General features: G+C 39.8%; 1 protein-coding gene across 19 annotated transcripts in view; it reads right to left on the bottom strand.

The window, feature by feature from the left end:
• Robo1 (roundabout guidance receptor 1) overlaps positions 1 to 20,914 on the bottom strand; it is a 1,040,826-nt gene that overhangs the window by 197,036 nt on the left and 822,876 nt on the right. Inside the window, exon 1 of one of the 19 annotated variants that reach the window (XM_063270755.1) lies at positions 7,033 to 7,051. The exons of the other annotated variants lie outside the window; for them this stretch is intronic. The gene's annotated coding sequence lies outside the window, so the exon portion shown is untranslated. Of the gene's footprint in view, positions 1 to 7,032; positions 7,052 to 20,914 lie in introns of those variants that run through there. 19 annotated transcript variants of the gene reach the window in all.

Here is a 20,914-nt window from a genome sequence, read left to right as displayed (position 1 = left end):
TTCTTGGAGTTCCATGTCTCTGACTTTTATAATAGGGTCAAATTTGCGCTCCCATACCCAGCAAACGTTTAAGTGGGTTTCTGGATTTTTATTTTTTATGTAATTTTGTTTTAGGTTTATTTTAATTTCAGTTATGTGTATGTACGTGGGTTTATGAGTAGATATATGTGTGTGAGCTCAGCTGTCCACAGAAGTAGGTGTGGGGCCTCAGTCTGGAGTTGCAGGTAGCTGTGAGCTGCTAACAAAGATGCTGGGAACCATACTGCCGTCCTCTTAAAAGGCAGTGTGTGCCATGAACTACTGACCTACCTCCCCAGTCAGTAATAATCCACTGTTGGTATTTCAAACATTTGAAGAAAGTCAATTGCTGTGATATGTATATTTATTAAAACAATGTATATTTCACCTTCAAAAAAGAAAGAAAAAAAAGAAAAGAAAGGTTTAAAGGAAAAACACAATATCCTTTCCTTAACTTAGTCCTTTTCTTCTGCCCAACTGACATTCCCCTGAAGAAAGAAAAGCATACAGAAAAAAGTTGTTTCTTTCCAGCACGGCCAGTTCTACCCACTCTGTACAGGTGTCCCCTGGAACTGGGCTAGTGGCTTGCTTCATATAGAAGTCTACTCTCTGGCTGGTAACACTGAGAATTCATGTTGCAGCATCATTCGTAGCCCATATAGCTTTATAGTATTTTTTCCAAGATTACACAGAAATCCTTAATGGGATTTAAATGGTAGCCCCAAAGCCTATTACTCTACGAAATTACTCAGGCTTCCAGCTAAAGTGCCAAAATAATTTGGATCTTAGCTTTGTTTCTCAAACAAATGTAATAAAGTGTCATTAACCAACTCTACGAAAGCGGGTTCAAGTTCAAAACATCTGCACATTCTAGTGTAATTAGAGACAAGAAGGTCTAAAGCCCTAATGGAATTTTCTGTAATTTTCTCTTTAATTGGAAAACATTTACCACTTGGAAGTGTTTCTGTGATGTAAGAGCCAACGAGCGGCAAGAGATCTTGCAGCCCTCCCTGTCTATATGCATGGACTCTGAGCTCTTGACACTGAAGGTGATCCTTCAGGCTACTGGAAAGCTCTCTACTGGCCAGACAGTAGCGTCCCTGTTCCCGTGAAGAGCCCTTTACAGCCCTTTCTGTCCAGCTCACCTGTCCGTTCATCTCTTGGCCTCATATGGTGTGTGACATTCTCTTCAACTTGCAATCTCTCCAGGTGCAGAGTAAATGCTGGAATACTGCTCCCCAACGTCTTAACTAATTAACCCTCATTTGTTCTTTCAGTCTCAAATTAGATCTTTTCTTCACTGAAAAGTTTTTGAACTCCCTTCTCCCAACAGCATCTCTCTTGTCACACTGTTTTCCGAACACGAGCTGGGAGAATCTCATTTTCGTGAGTTCGCATAGAACTACAGTCTATGGTGCCATACTGCACTTCTCAGCCTGCCCAAGTTTCTTCCCAGCAGGAACTATTTTAACATTAGTTTGAAATCCCCTGGCAATGTCTTTATGTTTTAAAAGTTTCAATTAAAATATAATTATTTCACTTTTTTTCTTTCCTTTCCTCTCTCAAACTCCTTCCCATGCCCCATGTCCTCCCTACAACCACCCCATGGTCTTCCTCGGGAATTGAAGTTCTCTTTTTTGTCTATTATTATGACATATATGCATAATATATATGAATATATACATAAATGTATGCATATAACCTGGATTTTAAAAATTGTTGAACAGTGGAATGTTACTTGAACATGGCTTAATACTATTGCAAGAACAGATCGACCTTGGGCTCAATCAAGAGTGAGCTTTTAAAATGTGTTTCAAAGTCTCTGACCCAACCCTTCTTAATTTCCTACCCAAATCACAATTCTTTTTCTTGGCTCAAAAGCTCTTCCCATGATGCCATCTCAGAATACTGCATGCACAAGTCTGACTGCATGGTTTATCCATCCTCCTGTTGGCCTCACCTTACTCATGGGACTGCAGTAGGGCAGGGATCCTCTCCTGAATGTTCTGGTTCCAAGGTCCCTGGTTGGTGATGGATATCTATGAGAATCCCCTTGAACCTTCAGATGTTCCCTCAAATGTCTACACTCATAGGGCTCAGTGGAATCCTTTTATTTTCAACTGTATGGGCATTCTAATAGTTGAGCTTTCCCGATGTCTCTTTTTTACTTTTTCTCTTTCATTATCTAACAAATAATTTATTTTACATATTTAGATCACTTACTATCTGATCCTTCCTGCAGGCTGTGATCCTGAAAATGGGATGTGATCCTGCTATTTTACTGTTTCTCTGTCATTCTTGCCCGGACAGCAATGTCTGCGTCCAAGGGAGCATTAGCAAGTTAAACAGCACATGATAAATAAAATTGAACTATGTGCCTATTTTATAAGCATGCTGAATATTTTAAAAATGAAATGATTCTTAACATGAGCTATTTTTTATTTGAATTAATACAATTATTCACATGGTAGGGCTTTTAAAATGACAAAAATAAAAGATCCATTTCTAAGCTAAGAAGAGTTCTAGATATTTAAAAAAGGATATATCAACAATTTGTCAATTCTTATATGATCTAAACTTCAGAAAACATAAGCGACAATTTAACTCATATTGAAATACTGAGAAAGAACATTTTTAGTATAAGATACTGCACTCCTAGAAGCAGTAAACACATACATTCCTCTTTTACATCAAAGTGGATGCTGAAGTCATTAAAGCAATAAAGATATCAAAAAGTTACTATCCTGTCCTATGTGAAAGTTACTATCCTGTCCTATGTGAAAGTTACTATCCTGTCTTATGTGAAAGTTACTATCCTGTCCTATGTGAAAGCTACTATCCTGTTCTATGTGAAAGCTACTATCCTGTCCTATGTGAAAGCTACTATCCTGTCCTATGTGAAAGTTACTATCCTGTCCTATGTGAAAGTTACTATCCTGTCCTATGTGAAAGCTACTATCCTGTCCTATGTGAAAGCTACTATCCTGTCCTATGTGAAAGTTACTATCCTGTCCTATGTGAAAGTTACTATCCTGTCTTATGTGAAAGCATGTTTTCAAAACGTGTGGTTGAAAATTATTTCTTACTGCTACTGAGTTTTCTGAAAACACACATATGAATAAAGATACAAAAGTATTGTTGTTTACCTGGCCAAAGATGAGTATATACTGTCCCAATGTAAAATGATTTTTGTTTTTCACTGAAGCATCCATATTTTTATATAGTCATATAAAATCAAAGAGAATGTTTACATTCTTCAAAGAAACAGTATCATTCACATGTAAGAAGAAATATATTTCATGCCTTGTGCACTTTTGCCTTCCCTCTCAATATGACATAGTTGGTGGATCAAATATGTTACCTATGGCACTGGATTTAAGTCTATTATTAATCACCACTGCATACTGTTTTCCTCTCTACAGCACGGGCTGAGGTCAATGATATTCATCAAATCTCACTATATAGTAATAGCCATCCTTTACTGAAAGTCCCCAACAAGCAAAGCTTCCTTGAGGACCATTTCTACACAGTAACAACATGTAATTACACGGGAGTGATTACTATTAGGCTGCGTTCAGGTTAGAGATATCCATTCACTGGGCCATTAGAGTGAAGATTCCACTCCACCCGAATCCCATTCTCATCCCCACCTGCTCACTTAAGTAGATACTACGTTTCGTCTTGGGAAATCACAAGGACGAACTTCCCAGGCTAACATTTAAAAGGTGCAGGTTAAGAGTAGCCACTCCACTCCTGACTGTTCTTTTCTAACCCTTCATCAACTGCTAAAACTGTGGCTTTAATTAACAATTTTATTCTTGATTCTCAAGAGAGATGTAAATTATTCCCTGAATTCAAATTTTCTAACAGTGACAAAATGTGAGTTATATGTATCATTCGAATGCACAAACATGTAGAATTTTACATTTTAAATATTAGCACAGAAAAACGATGAAATTAACCTTAATATGTGTTATTCAACTCAGAGTATATTGTTCCAATGTATAAGATACATGCCTTTAAATGACACTAAAACCTAGTGTATCTCATATCACATGTGATTCACCATGTGTGAGTCCTGTGTAGTTAATAACTACACTTGTGACAACTTAAAAGAAAAAGATAATTTCTATCTCTTTATATGCTAATACATAGTTTTGAAATAAAAATCAGGCAATGCCAGTAAGATGAGAAAACTGTAAACCAACCCACTAGTGAACAAACTTTTTTTGTTGTTTTAAATCCTCAAGCAAAATTTGGGCAAAGTTCATACAGTAACATAAAAATGTAAGTAATCATGTGAAACTGTTATAGTTCCAAAATTATGGTTGGTTTAAGACTATAAGACTATAAAAATTATATATGGGTTCAGTATGCCTCTTTTGAAAAGTCCAGCAAATCAGGAAGTGGAGAGTGATTAATGTACTAACACGCTATACTGCATGTAGAAATATTACAAGCAATTGTTTTTGAATAACCAATCAACGAAATCATGTAGCTTCATGTAACTGTAGATATCTAAAACAGAAAGCTGGAAAACATCATTCCCAGGAATTCCAACAGCAAGAAGGACCACTCCCTGGACTGCACATCCCTAGAAGGAGTCCTTATAGGGACTGCACGTCACCTTCAGGGCTAAGGCTGCCAGAGGCAATCAATAGGTGACGGCCCTGTCGTTCAATTCACCTTTTCCGACTGGTACATTTGGGCTTGGGCCATGCATAGGGTTCCGTGGTTAAGAGCAGGTGGCTGTATTACCACGTTCCCATGACAAGTATGAGTGACCCAGGATTTGAAGGGTCCAGTTGCAGGACTAAGCGTGACTGTAGGCACCAACCTAGGAGCTCTTTGCTTCCGATCTACAAGTACTGATGGAAATACGGCAGCAGGTACTGAGGACAGATGAGTTTTCCAGAGTCCCCATTTCCACCTTCCCACTAGGCTACGTGTGAGGTTACAGTTACTCATTGGGGGGCACAGTGACATGTTGCAGATGCAAATCCTCCTCCATGAACATGAGCGTCCTCACTCCCCTTGTATTTTCACTCTTGATTATGGATCTCACTGGACTGAAGATGCTGAATTTAATATTGGACTTGGTGAGATTTTTCTTATGATTAATGCTGTCTGCATCATGTTTGGTGGTGAGCTGCCTTATTTCTATGTTGTGGTTTGTGTTGTTTCTGGACATTTCTTGCCTTGTGCTATATCTTTCTCTGTAGTATATGGAGTAAGTATTCAGTTTTCTTTCTCTATTCCCCATCTATATTAGCTATTTTTCTGAAACTTTTTCCTGACAAGACCATGTTTTCAATCAGCCCACAATGAATGTCGGCTCTGTCATAAGTCAGCTTTCACAGATCTGTGGGTGCCCAGTGCCCATGACCTATCTGTAAGTCCACTCACATTTCAACTATGAGCTTATTCCATATAGGAAACTTTTAGATATGGTAAGGCAAAGACTTCAACTAACTCTCACAGTAAAGGAAAAAAAAATCAATTTATCAAGTCTTCAACTATACTTTCTCACACACAGGCCTGTTGAGTAGTTTATTGGAATTGCAAGAAAGATAAAAATCCTCATTTTCAATTAATAGAGGAAAATGGCTTCCAATTAGGAGCCTCCAGAGCTTTTAGCAGCCTAATGTCATGAGAGTTTTAAAACTTTTTGATTCAGTCAGTAATTCCATCTCTATAAACTGGTCCTTATAATTTACCCAGCTTTTATGAAGCAGAATTGAAAGAGCGTAATCTAAGAAAATATAAAGTCCTCCAATTGGAAAGCCACGGGATTTTATATTCAACCCACACTCAACAATGTCTGCATTCGGTAAGGGCAGATCTGTGCAGGCATCAGTTTAGAATATGCACTGTGTTTCTCATTAGAGGAAAATTCTGGAACACAGAGAATAACTGTCTCCCTCCAGCAACTATCTTCATATTTTACGCCATTGCATTTAATGTTTTGTAATGGCTTGAGTATGTAGGAAGTTCCCAGCCATAAAGTAATTTATTCCTACTAATAATCCTACAGAGAGCTTATTCACAATTGCCTCTGTTTTACAATTTCGAAAGTCAAATGTAATGGAGGCTAAGTTATTTTCCAGGACAATAGCTGGAAATCTGAAGGTTGGGAAGACGTCTGCCAGGGGTCAGGGACATGGCTCAGTGGCTGCCATATAAACACAGAATGTGTGTGTGTGTGTGTGTGTGTGTGTGTGTGTGTGTGTGTGTACACTCCTCCAGATCCCCATACAGAGAAGCACACAGAGATATCACCTAGACAACTTCGTAATGGTTATTGAATTAAAGCCGACTATGTGAGGAATATACATGCTGGATAGGCTAGCCTGTAGCCCCAACACTTGGAAGGCAGAGACATGATTCCTGAAGCAAGCTAGCTAGTTACACGGCTGTAGTGGCAAGCAGGGAGTTCTGAGAGACTCTGCCTCAATGAATATGGTGGAGTGGAAACAAAGCGCAAGAAATCTCCCAACATCAGTTCAAGCCTGCATATAGACACACCACAGATACACACAGACACACACACATACACACCACATACACACACAGACACACACACATATACACACCACAGACACACACACCACACATACACGCACATCCACACATAAATAATTACACACATACAAAACATACACATACATACAACACACATATATAATACACATAACATACACATACAACACACACACAGGAATATCCACCCAAATGTAAACAATTACACGCACACAACATACACACACACAAATATCCACAAATATGTAAACAATCACTCACACACACACACACACACACACACACACACGCACGCACGCACACACGCACACACGCACCACACCAATAAAAAAAAGATTTTCTAATGATATTTTCTAAAAGAATAAGATGAAAAGGTGCCAGAAGTCAGATTCTGGGAGAGATGGATGTGAATATGGTCTGAGGGATTAAAGAGACATGGTATTAATTGAGGTTTGATTTACGTAAATCACTCACTTTTGACAGGCCGAGTCTGCACTAGGATTTGAGCTTCCCACTCTGGAACGCTTCCACTCAGTTGTGGCTACATCCAAAGCCTCTCTGCCAAGAACCTCAGCGCATCAAGGAGCCCCGCGTGCTGATCTGTGACTATATTAAAACGGCTACAAATAACTGCCGGGCAGACCGACTCTTACATCATTCAAACCAGAAGCTCGGTGGCAACGTGCCACCACGATTTCTCCTTTGGAAGCTAAAATGTGCTGTCGTATCCTTTTTCTTTTTGAAACACAAGCGTTCTTTCCCCCTCCCTCCCCGTCAAACTCCTCCAGATCCCCATACAGAGAAGCACACAGAGACATCACCGAGACAACTTCGTAATGGTTATTGAATTAAAGTCGACTAGATGAGGAATAGCATTACCTGGCCCCAAGCAAAACAGTTCAAGCTCAGTAGCTACCTCCTCTCTGGGTTTGCTTTTTCAAACAAAATATATGAAAAAATAAATAAACTTTTGTATGAAAGTATCAGTGAATATAGCATTAACTTCCGGGGGTTTAAATACAGAGCTGCCCATTTGTATGTGCCGTGGCACCGATGTTTGCTCTGTCATTTCAACTGCACAATCCCTTTCCCAAAGTCGAACCTACTTGAATTTGCCTATTTATGATGTTTCCCATTTTCCTCGGAACTGGTAGTTCAGGTATCAGTTTACAAACTTGTTAAAATTGCTTATACATTGTCAACAGATTGAAAATAAAAGCACAAACCACTCTTCCTCCTCAGCTCCCATAACAGCATATAATGAATCCTTGGATTCGGCCCAAAAGGGGCAAGGTTGCAGCATAATTTAATTTAATTCAATTCAATTCAATTCTACATAATTCAATTCTTTGCAACACACTTTCATAGACATCTATGGCTAGTGCTTTTCCTCAGGAACCTTTGTCCCACTCCCGTGGTACAAAAGCAAAGCTTTAGGGTTGTTCTAAGCATCATCACCTCTGAAGGGAGCGGGAGTTCAGATCGAGAAGGAAAAAAGTCAAGTACGACTTCCTCCTGTGCAAACACAGTTCACTGTGTTCAAGGGGTGAACCCTGCATTTAGTCCATCAAAGAGCAACAGGAAGCTCCCTTTCAGAGTTGTGTTGTATGATAGGAGAAAGAAACACAATTATTATGCAACTGTCCGAGGTAACAACAAACTCATACACACACACACACACACACACACACACACACACACACACTCATATACACATATACACACACGCACACATACACATTCATACACATTCTCTCACACACATACACATAGACACATTCACACACATTTACATATACACACATACAGATACACATACATTCACACACTCACACACACAGACACATACACTCTCATATACACATACACACACACATATATGTACACAACTTGTTAACGACTAGCTCTAGCAATATTATTAGCAAATTTACTGTACCTACATTCCTAGCTTGACTCCAGGGCCACGTGACAAAGCTACGCGGAAGCCCAGCATGAGGAAACACAAGCAGCAACTAAAGCATCCTTAAACTGTACTCGGAGAACTTTCCACAGGGCCTCTTGTCCTGTTCCTGTTTCAGTTGCTAGATGTGTTTTCTCTTGGCCAGCTAAACACTTTGCAAAGACAATCCATACAGCAAACTGATGTTAGGCATTCTGGGAAGAATGAGCCAATGAGGAGGGAAAGAACTAGTCCCTAAACACATCACAGACTAGGACATAAGTTTCCATTATTCAATAATCTGACAGACGATTTCTGCAGGAACTGACTAAACTGAAAAGAACTAGAGTTTATGTGTTGCCCAAAGACCACACATGCACTGCACGCTGTGTCTGCCACAGCATACATCGCAGACTGCTCTCGAAGAATCGATCATTCTCAGAGATAAAAATTACCTGCTTCTATCATTCAGGTTCAGCTGAGGGACTATCCAAAACCAAAATCGGGAATGTAAAAAAGGAACACAAGTCTGCTTGTATTCTGCCATGCGAACAAATATCTTCCAATGATTGGAAATTAATATTTACCAAATTGAGTGGAATACACTTCGCTCGGGCACAATGGTGCGTTTGTTAGCAGTGACTTATTTATCTGCTCCTTCCCAGACCTAGGGAAAAATTATGTCAATTTCCCTCAGACTGCCTTGCTATTCTGTCACACAAATTATTTCGTGAAACATGAATCCAAATGTTCTGTTCTTTTTCAATATCCTTTCACCACAAGTTCCAGAGTTCCGAACTTTATGTCTTTTCAGTAACAATTCAGTCCTTTTATTCTAAAGGCAAAAACAAAACACTGCTGTTTCTAATCAGGCTACGTTTGCCTCATCTTCAATAGTGAAGATTCAGTCTTTTGTGTCACATGGAAACTCTTTAAAATAATAACAGTGATTTAAGGTGGTCTTCTCCCTTTGTGTGATTTCTCCCCTTGGGATGTTCATGTCCACGGGTCTTCATTTGTTTCTGCAATGCTGGTGTTTCTTATGCGTCGTGTGTTTAAAATGCTGCTAGAAAAACGGAAACTGTCACTCCAGTGATCTCTCATTAGGTAGGTAAATATTTCTAACATATAAAGTATCAAGACGCTTGAAATAACTCACATACCCATTTTTTTAAAAAAGGTATATGTATAGTAACTCTAAGATCTAAAGAAAAAACAATGGAAAAGCCAGTCAATACATTCTCAAATTCAACAAACATCCAGTAGTTGAAGACACCTTAATGGTCATCCACCGGAAATTAAGTGATAGAAATCCTGTTATGCCTTTATTTTATCTTCCAGGCTGTGTAACCTGCAAAAAGATATTTTCAAGATTGGTCTCTGAGGTCTAGCTTGACCTGATTCCCAGACACTGCCAATACTGTGATCTTTTTTGTTTGGCAAGAGGGCTTGCAGCAAGATCGTATCTCACGTAACCCAGGCTAACTGAACTCACTACACGGATGAGGATACTTTTAAACTTCTTCCTACTTACCTCCCCTCCCCCAGTCGTGTTAGTAGTACAGGTATGTACTCCAGGCTCGGCTATGGGGCCTTCTGCATACTAGACACATATTCTACCAGCTGAGGTGTACACCCAGGCTTCCTTTATGATCTCTGAACATGTGAGGTGCTTCACGCCTTTTCCTCTAGCAAGTCAACTGCCAGATACTCCCACTTTTCACTTTCTCTGACAAGATGTTTGATGAGATGTTCAAGGGGAGCAGCCTATTACTGCCAATGCTTTGAGGTGATATAGCGGCCCCATGATGGCGGGGCAGGGTTGGCAGCATGCAGCTCTGTGGTATGGACTTGCTCCATCTCAGTGGACCAGGAAGGACTAAAGACAGAAAATGGTAGCACACGTCCTAAAACACAAGGCTCACAGCCAGAACATGATACCCACTGTCTCTAGCTAGACCCACAAACTCCCAGGACAGAGTTGGAGACCAAGATTCAACATATGACCCTGCAGGAGACATGTCACGATAAAACTGACACTTGCCTATTCAATATTCAGCCTTTGTTTTTGTCAATATGTGTTACTCCCTTAGATACTATTTTTGCCTGGATACCAAATTGAAAATAGATTCCCTAGAACTATTCTATTGTAATCAATTCATTTATCTCCTCCTAAACTTTCTAACAGTGTAAGGTACAGATACAAATGCCCAGAGAAGATCAACACATTTGCTACCATTAGAAATGTGTGTGCTGAGTTCATTGAGACCAGAGTCCATCAGAGTTGTAAGAGCATGAACTACGGATTATTCTGTTTCAATTGCTTATTTCTAGAATGGCACCTGGGCAACTGTAGGAACGGTGGGGTTTATTAATCAAGGCGTATCAATGAGGATGATACAATGGTTTAACAATGAACATTAGTGGAAAAGAATAGGTTGGTTTGGGACATGAAATACGTATCATAAATGACCTTCATCTTCAACCGTCTGGAAGTGATTCAGCTTCTCCATTAGATGACGTTTACCCAGGAAAGTGATCAGGAAGAAGCTCCTTAGACAGGATTCACTCTTTGTGCTGCTTCTCTCAGGACAGAAAGCTTAACTGTTAACTGGTAAGAGTATCCTGGTAACAAAGTATCCTGGTAATCCTAAATGGCCAAGGTCTTAGGATACCCTTTTGCACTTTAGCTATAACGATGGACATGAGATGGTGTCAGAGGTCATGAAACAATTCATTTTACAACAAGCAAGGTATGTTGTCAAAGGAACCTGGAGCAGAATCATGGTGTACAATATTGTGTACAATATTGATAGTTTGGGGTAAACTTTGTAGACAGTGAAAAGTTATCTGTATCCACTCTATAGGAATTATAAGGGTTCTTGTGATTGGGGTAAGATTGAAAGAGCCTCAGTCATGGAAACAAGTTTCCATGCAGCATAGCAATACCTGCAGAGACTATGGTTTTGATTGTGACTCAGCAAGGAGCTGAAATTCCTTACTAAGTTTCCTTCTCTTCACCGTTATGGCTGCTACTGCGCTTGACTCCTGATGCGTGTGTCCCGGCTCAGTATTGAGTCATTTCCTTTCTACCACACTACTCCTTTCACTCTACACTTCACACTCTTGTCTGTATTCTCTTTCCTTGAAATAACCATTTCCTTCTAGAACACTCAAGTGCATCTAAAGCTTCCATTCTCAGAGGACATGAGTTTCTCTAAACATATACAGAATTGATTAGTTACAAATAATTGTTTTAATAGAGGCATATACTACATAGGCCTAACAAGGCGGCATCATATAGTTCCCATTCTGAATATCAGAGTAATTTCTAAAATGTAGAAATGGCTATCACAAAGCCAGGAGTGCTGGCACATGCCTTTAATTCTAGCACTTGGGAGGCAGAGGCAAAGGCAGGCAGATCTTTGAGCTCCTGGCCAGTCTGGTCTAGAAAGTGAGTTTGAGGATGGCCAGGGCTATACAGAGAAACCTTGTTTTGAAAAACAAACAAACAAACAGGGGGTTGGAGAGATGGCTCAGCAGTTATGAGCGCTGACTGCTCTTCCCGAGGTCCTGAGTTCAGTTCCCAGCAACCACATGGTGGCTCACAAGCATCTATACTGGATCTGATGCCCTCTTCTGGTGTGTCTGAAGACAGCGACAGTGCACTTAAATAAGTAAAAAATAAATATTTTTTAAAAAAAAGAAAAACAAGCAAACAGCAAACAAACAAACAAGTAATCCCAAAAATAAGAACAGGAATATTCAAAGAAAGCCAGAACCATTTAGTGTTAGCAGAAAATGTGCCTTAAAGTAAAATGGTTTTCAGCCAGATAATATTATTCACCAAAGAGCCCTTGATTTAGACTAGTAGGACTTTAACGGAAAATAAAGCATCTTTGAAGCAAAATGCATGAAGAGAAGTTAGAAATACTCTATCTCTGACAGAAGTCTGCTCTGAGAGAGCCAAATGGGTCTTTCATGAATCAGACAGCATTTATAAAAGCTGGAAGCATCCGTTTCCCAGAATGCAAAGAGAGAAGCAAAACCACATTTTGTTCCATTGATTTTTCTGCTTCTCGAATCACACTATTAGGAAGATAGAGAGTGGGTACATGGACCCATAGGTGTCATCCGTCACATAAGAAGTTTAACAGAGTCCCTGCCCGACAAACTGAATTACCTACATATCATCTCTGTTTCGAATTCAAGAGACTGTAGCTTTGTGTAAATCCGATTTGGAGCCCAACTGCAGAAGAGATAGTCTCCCGGGGACAATCATTTCCTATAAAATGTGCTAACACTGTTCAGTCTCATTGAGATACTTAAATCCGCAACATCCTCAGGACATTTATTAAATAAAGGGAACGGTGACTTCTGCTGACTTTGAGAGACTGAAAGTATTCACCAAGACCACTTCACAGTGGTTCTTATTGGAAAAAGGCATCCAAATGATGAGGTCTACTAATTCATACACCCAGGCGTCACCAAATGAACACGCCCTCTTCACAACTCAGTTCTTGGGGTAGTTGCAGAGTTGTCATATTTTCTATTTCCTGCTAAGGCAGAAGTCAGCTGTAATTCATTAAGGAAGTTGAATGAGGAAAATTAAATTTTCCAGAAACACACCATTTGACATAAAAAAAAAAAAAAAAAAAAAAAAAAAAAAAAAAAAAAAAAAAACCTCTGCTTCAGTAACAGACTCTAAAAAGCCTAGCCTGGCTTTGAACATCACTACTTTCATGTCATTCATGTCATGTAATCCCACAGTGAATGTTACAGAGCACAACACATTCTGTGGGAAAATTATTATGAGCTAGCGCACTATTGCTAAAAAGGAGCTTTTTCGTTGGTTGAATCATAATAGAAATATCGCTCTCCAAAAAATGGTTTCGACTTTGTAATTTGCTTCATTTTGAAGTCATAGGATACCGTGATTTTGAATTTTAAAATGACTAGTTACCGAGAAAAAGGAATCCTTTGTACGTTTTAAGAACTCTGGGGGACGAGTCTGGAGATCAACTAGAATGGCATAAGCGTGTATTAGCATGTTAGGTGTGAAGTGGACGTGTGAGTACTCCCTCACTAACATCACCGCTAGCATCTCTGTAAGGGCTGAACTTGACCAGCAAGGCCATTTCGAAACATGTTACCGGGACAAAATTATTCACTGACTGGATTTAAGAGTTGCTATGGAGGTGGGGGGCAGGGAAAGGATCGAGATGTCTCCAGTATCCCAATCTTACTTTAGCTATACGTCCTCATTGGTGACTAGCAATGTTTTCAAGCAATCATTCAGCTCTTATAAAACCTCCATATTCTCATCAGGTGTGGGTATGCACGGAGGTGACTCCATGACAAATCCCCTTCGGTGCATCAGCTAAAGCAACTGTGTGTCTATTAGTGTGTCAACTGGCGTTTCAAATCTGGCAACACCTCTGTGGCAGCAATGTTTCCGTAGTTAATTGAAAACATGTCTGTGAATATACATACATGTATGAACTTACATTTGATTTCAGTCATGTGACAATAAAAGAAGAAAAGCGAAATGAAATCTTGGAAGGAGCCATGCAGCATATCACTGTCAAGTGCATTTCTAAAGGGAAGCTAGCCCGGGGGAAGCTCACTTCAGTTCCTCCTGAAAGCTTCCATAGGAGACACGTAAAAAACAAAACTGGGAGTAAATCATACCATTGAAAACACCAAATTCCATGTCTAAAGAGTAAGATGAAATAAGGACCTTATCTCAACATGTTACTGTCTTGGATGGTCATTTCTATATTGCCAAACATAAGACTTTTAAGATTTTTCTCTTAGGCAAAGTGTTCTTGTAGTCATATCATATTATTTGTTTCATACAATGGACAAATTTATAAGAAAGAGAAATAGTGCAGCCTCTTGAAGAAATGAAAACCTTAAGGCACCAATTCAGAGACAAACCCAAGGACAAATAATAGGGAAGTGTTGGTTCCCTATCCACCATGGTCACCTTTACTACTGGAGTCTATTGTGCATTTGTTCCACCAGCAGATTGCAAACTATGCACATGCTGTAGTCCCATCAAGTGACATGGTATCTTTGCCTATGAACATGCACACTCTCACATTCGTTAAGTCCTTTCGTGATTACTCAAATACCTAGGATTGTCTAAATGCTATAGAAATGGCTATTAAACAGTCCGGGTGCTAAACTGAACGGTTGGAGAAATAGTGATGTAAAAGCAATGCCTACATTTCCAAGGAAAATACAGTTTTCCCACAAAATATGTTTGACACTTGGAATGATTTGAATGCTACCCCATGGAATCTGTAAATATGGAGGTTTAGCTGTACCTCACAAGTTTTGTTTTCCTGTTATTTCTTTCTGGTAAATATTAAGGTGGCATGGGGGATAGTGTGTGAGTGTGTGTGTGTGTGTGTGTGTGTGTGTGTGTGTGTGTGTGTGAGTGTGTGTGTGTGTGTGTGTGTGTGAGTGTGTGTGTGTGTGTGTGTTTGCAGGTGTACACAAATGCATAGTCAGACAAACAGATGAAAAATTCTCTCTAAGGCATTGGCTCATGTCCTAATGGTAGGATGACCCTCTACCCTGCACAGTACAGTCATGTGCAACTTCAACTAGTAAGCTGGAGATCCCACAGGAACTAATATGTAATTAATACCTATCTGGAAAATCTCTCTTCCTAGAGGGACTCCAGTCATTTGAATCCTTGCCTTTTAGTTAAAATGTACTAATTTAAGCACTAATCTAATTAAAAAATAGTTCACAACAACAATGAGATTCAAGCTTACTAAATATCAACATGTGTACTGTATATCCAGTGGACACAAAATCTCAACCGTCAGATGCAACTAAGAGATTACAGTTTGATGCTGTCATCTAAGTGCATAAATTAAATCAAACTTTGTGGCCAGGTCCTCTTGTTTCTTTATAAGTAATGGAGGCTCAGTATAGGAAGTTCAAAGACAGCTTATCCAATTGTTAAGTAATTTCTGACTACAATATGTATCTTATATATTTTTCACAGTGCACACTTACTTTCTATATACTGGTTGTCCAGAATGGGGTTAAATCTTGCCTGAAGAACAATTTTTAAACAAGCCCAGAAGTCAACAGACTGCACTGATGGGAACCCATCAATTTACTACTGAAGTCTTCATTTCAGCGCGTGTGTTTAATGACCCAGGGAAGTGATGAATGTACCCAAGGATAAGACCTGTCATTGCTAAGCAACCTTCCTGCTCTCCTACCTCAATCAAACACATGCTTCCATCCTGGAAGGAAAAAAAATTGATCAATGAGGAATATAACTTGTTTTTTAATTCCATAGTGTATTCCTTTATGAATTTCAATATGTGTATATGGAATACATAGTGTATTGTAATTTTCAAGGAACTTAAAAGTTTTTCTAACCTGTTCCTCACTTTTCAGACAAGAAAGATGTTGCGTTTGACAAAGGTTGTAGAGCATGTTAGCCAGAGAACCATATCAGAAACCACTGAGAATCAATCTCTCTCTCTCTCTCTCTCTCTCTCTCTCTGTGTGTGTGTGTGTGTGTGTGTGTGTGTGTGTATGTCTGTCTGTCTCTCTCTCTCTGTCTCTCTCTCCTTTCTTTTCCTTCCTTCCTTGCTCTCTTTCACTCTGTCTTTCTCCCCTGTGGTAACTGCACACTCAATGGGAAAGGTCTTGGTCACACACTGCACTGAGCTAAGTATATAAATGTTCTCTGATGTACGTCAAGCCATCTGCCGGTTTCATTCCTGGATACTACACAAAAAGAACTCATATCTTCCCACAATAAGCCTTTTATGATGAAAATAATGTGGAATGCGTCTCCAGGACCCACTCAGCTGATCATAGAATAACATTAATCAAAGTTCAATAACATATAGGCAACGCAATGTGATTTGCAACCAGGGGGAAGTACAAGGGACTGCTCACTTTAAAGACATTCAGATTCCAGTGTTTTAAGCTGTGTACTAAGTCTTGTGACATAGTACTTACCTTCTATCTGAAGGGTTATTCAATCCACAATCCTATTTAAAGATGTGCAATTATGTTGTAGAATTCACTTCTAAATAAAACACATCCAATCTCTGAAACAGGGTTCGTCTTTCATACGGAGATATGAAATGAAAATAAACCTTTTTGTTGTTGTTGTTCATTTTACTTAAAAAACTGGAGTCATGACAGTCACTTTCAAGAACAAATATATTTCTGATATTTCAGGATATCCCAGTAGATTTGAGGTACACTTATCAAATATCATTTACTCCCTACATCTCTCTTTGTAGAGTCATTCTTCATAAGAGGACATGTCAAAAGGAGCTGGATAGCCTGGAGCTTAGCGCTCTCTCTCTCTCTCTCTCTCTATCTCTCTATCTCTCTCTCTCCCCCTCCGTCCCTCCCTCCCTCCCCATCTCTCTCTCCCTCCCCATCTCTCTCTCTCCCTCCCCATCTCTCTCTCTCCCTCCCCATCTCTCTCTCTTTCTCTCTCTCTCTCTCTCTCTCTCTCTTTCTCTGTACGTGTGTGTGAGTGTGTTTTTACATATATAAAAATTTGAATGTTTGTGCAAGACACAAGGTATGTGTGCCCCTGCACATGCCTGTGGAGGCCAGAGGTCAATGTTGGGTGTCTTTCTTATCATCCGCCATCTTATTTTTTGAGAAACAGTTGCTTCCCTCTACATGTCTCTTGTCATTTTGGCTATGCTGGCTGGCCAGCAGGCTCTGGGAATCCCTCTCTCTCCATTCCCCTGCACTGTGGCTTATGGAGGTCTGGAGGCCTCTGTTCTCATGGCAATCAGTTTACTCACTGACCTATCTTTCCAGCCCTTCGATCCTATTTGTCTACACAGCAAACATCTCTTTGCTACATAACAAAGCCTTGACCACATGTTTGTACAGTTCACCTCTCCTAGAGAACACGAGGCATGAACATGGCCATTCCATCAAGAGCTAATGATTTTTGTCTCTCATGTTTCCCCTAGGAAAAGTTTGATGCTGCGTCCACTCTCAATGACCACATAGCTTCCCCTTGAGAGAAGATGGGATCTATTAGATAATACTTCTGACTCCCCTCCAAGAAGTGATGTGATTGAGAAATTGTCTATGTAACTTGTCTCCAGGTGGATTTAAAGACATGGTCATAAAAGCATATTTCACCCTGGAAATATGTTTCCTAATAGGAGTGTTTAAAGGCTATTCTTTGGTTAGACCTCAAAAATGCAGTGACCTGGACACTGAGGTACAGCATTAAGTAAAGGTATTTTCTAAAAAACAAAACAAAACAATCAATTTGAGATTCATTCCCAGAACCCATGTAAAGGTTGAAGGAGAGACCCAACTCCAAAACATTATGCCATGATCTCCACATGCATTCTGTGGCATGTGTACCCCACCACCACCAACTGAAGAAGTTTCTAAAAATAAAATAAACCTAAAAATACAAATAACAGAAAAGTTGGTGGCGATGAGTAAGCACCAACTCGTGTTTAAGGTTTATAATTCCACCACTGGGTTTATAGGTATCGTGGAGCTGTATAAAACGAAGGTAGCACAGACCCAAGCCTGGACACGTCTCTTCACCATGTAGCTTCCTTTAAAAGTCTACTGCAAGACAAACAAAACCATGAATGTAGAGAGAAGGGGCAATTCTTGATGTGGGACATAAAAGGAATTAGAAATTGAATAAAACTATCAATGAATACAACTAATTACTGATATTTTTTTCAAGACAGGGATCAAAAACTACTTATGCGGGCTAGAAGTAGGCTCAGACATCTGTGTACGTATTATATCTTCCCTTCGGAGCTTGTTAAAAGTTCCAAACTCACAGTTCTCGGCACCAGCTCATAACAAGCCATTACCAGAAGCCTTCTTTCTTTCTTAAGTGGTGCTGCCATGACAACCTCTGATGATGTTGTTACTTACCATAATACATATGAACTTTGCACACTACTATACTGACGAACTCTCAGAGTCCATAGTCCATGATTTTGAGTTTAAAATGATAATTCAATAGTTTTTTTAGGTTTATTTTATCTTCAGAAACTTTATCAGTTTGGTGGTGGTGGGGAACACATGCAGCCTCCGTGAGGAGATCATCAAATGACCCCTGAGGTCATTCTGCTTTTTCACAGAGACAACATGTACAGAAACTTATTCCTTGTCAGAATTGTTCCAGAGTATAAAAGAAATCAATTTAGAACATGGCTGGGATGTAGACAGATGGCCACCCACCCTCTGCCCAACTCTTGCTTTGGTAACTCTGAATCTTCAAAGCAGATTCACTGGCAAACCTTTTTCCAAGCACCAAAGAAAAACAGAATTCTAAACAAAGTAGTTCTTCAGATTAACTAATCCACAGAGCAAAGTTGACCCGTCTTAAAAATAATAATGGGCGATGGCAAGATGGCTTCATGGGCAACTTGCTGTGTAACCTTGGAGGTCTGAGTTGAATGCCAAGAACCCACAAAGAAGCGGGTCTACAAGTTTATCCTTAGACCTCTACACATGCGCACTGGATAATGAGAGGAGACAACAATTCTTTCATCAACATGCACATTCCTAGCTTAATCAAAACTTCCTCCAAATAACATTGTGTCAGTTCTTCATTATCACAACCAGTAACTGACGTAATCACATTGTGGCTTACGTTGGATCACGGTTTGGAGATTTCAGTCCATAGCCAGCCATGTTCTCTGAAGTTTTGGTCAGTCAGCAAATTGCAACAGGGTGTGCGGTGTAGAACAAAGGTGCCACTCTGTAGCCGCGAACAGCAGGAGAAAGAGGAGTGGGCTTCCCACAATTCCTCCAGGGCCAAGACTCAACTGCCTAAAGTCACTCACAGGATCCTATCACTTGTAATTCTTTCCCATCTTCCAATGCTGCCAGAAGCCCAGGATGCCAGAACTCTGGAGATCGGGAGAGACTTATGGTCCAAAGGAGAACAAACGGTCTGTTTGGTACTTGGTTTGAATACCAACTGCATTTTAATAGACACATTAAGGAAGTTGATCCTACTTGTGCTGATTCTTAGTTTTGCTATTGTGTCTGTAAAATAGTCAGTCGCATGTGCAGCATAGATGTTTATTTCTGCCCAAAACATGTTGAGGTAGCACTCAACACGTGACTCACTATTCAAAATCATTTATTTAAAATGAATGCTAAATTAAAAATGGTGCATTTGAAGGAAAGAAAAATCTCGAACATTAGTAAAATTCTGGGAAGCTGTGGGTATTTGGAGGTTAATGTTATTTCTTCCATTTCCATATATGAGGTTGTTTTAATTGGTAAAAAAAAAAATGAAAAATGAAAAAAATGCTCAGCGTCATTTAGCTTTCTATTCATTTGAAATAGCTCAACGATGATAATTCAATAGCTCAACGATGATAATTAAATGTTAGTTATATCTTAAATTTCAGGTCTTCCACGTTAACCTTTCTCCACAGTCGTTTTCTTTTCTAAACTCAAAATATTTTCTTTGATCCATCCTTTGTTCATTTGGATAAACACAGATATTTATGCAGGTGCACACACATGTGCTCTCTCCCTAAAGCAAAGTGCAGCCAAAATTACTGAGCCCTGGAGACTTGTGAACTCAGAAGAGGGTTAACCATGACCTACCCGTCATTTGCATCCTGTCCCTGCTTGCAGACAGAAAACTCGGTCACTTGTGGCTTCCTTCACTCCCTCATTCAACACATTTTTATTAAGAGGCTCTACATCTGCACGCTGTGCTAATGCAAGACACACTACTCCACGCTGGGCAGTCATTCAGTAACGGAAGCATGCTTCCTTTCCTTAGTATTCTTCAGTCGGGAGAGCAGTAATAGGTGAGCCATTTAGATGCATGGGAGGCGAGGTGGAGAGGACTTGGGAAGACAATGGTCAATAGTACGCTAATGCATGCCTAGAATCCCACCAGTTGGGAAGCTGACATAGGAGGACTGAAAATTGCAGACCACCTTGGACTACACAGTGAGTTCTTGGGCAGCCTCTGTTATGCGGTAAAACCCTCTGCCTGGATTAACTATAATCAGAAGGGCCTAGTGACTCAGGCCTCTAATCCCAGCTAGTTGGCAAGCTGAGGCAAACAATGGGTAAGTTCAAATCTTCTATAGAATTCATTCGAATTAAAGGCTAGCCTGGGAAACCTAGATGTTGTCTCAAAATAAAAAGTGGAAAAAAAAACACTCCTTAAATACTTCCAAACAAATCAGGTAACAAGAAGGAATAACGCAGTGGAGAGAGGTATTTTTAAGCAGAAGGGGAAGCCACTAGAGTGGACAGCAAGTGTAAAGACTACAACATGGTGAGTTTTTATATTTCGTTATGGAAAAGCATCTCCAACTAACGGCCTGAATGATCCTACATCCCTTGGTGGCTGTTCAGCATCCTGGTACTTAACTTTCCTGA

Source organism: Rattus norvegicus, chromosome 11, assembly GCF_036323735.1.
Source record: "Rattus norvegicus strain BN/NHsdMcwi chromosome 11, GRCr8, whole genome shotgun sequence".
Lineage (NCBI taxonomy): Eukaryota > Metazoa > Chordata > Mammalia > Rodentia > Muridae > Rattus > Rattus norvegicus.
The sequence above is the reverse complement of the archived record's forward strand: the minus strand, read 5'-3'. Positions and strand labels throughout refer to the sequence as shown.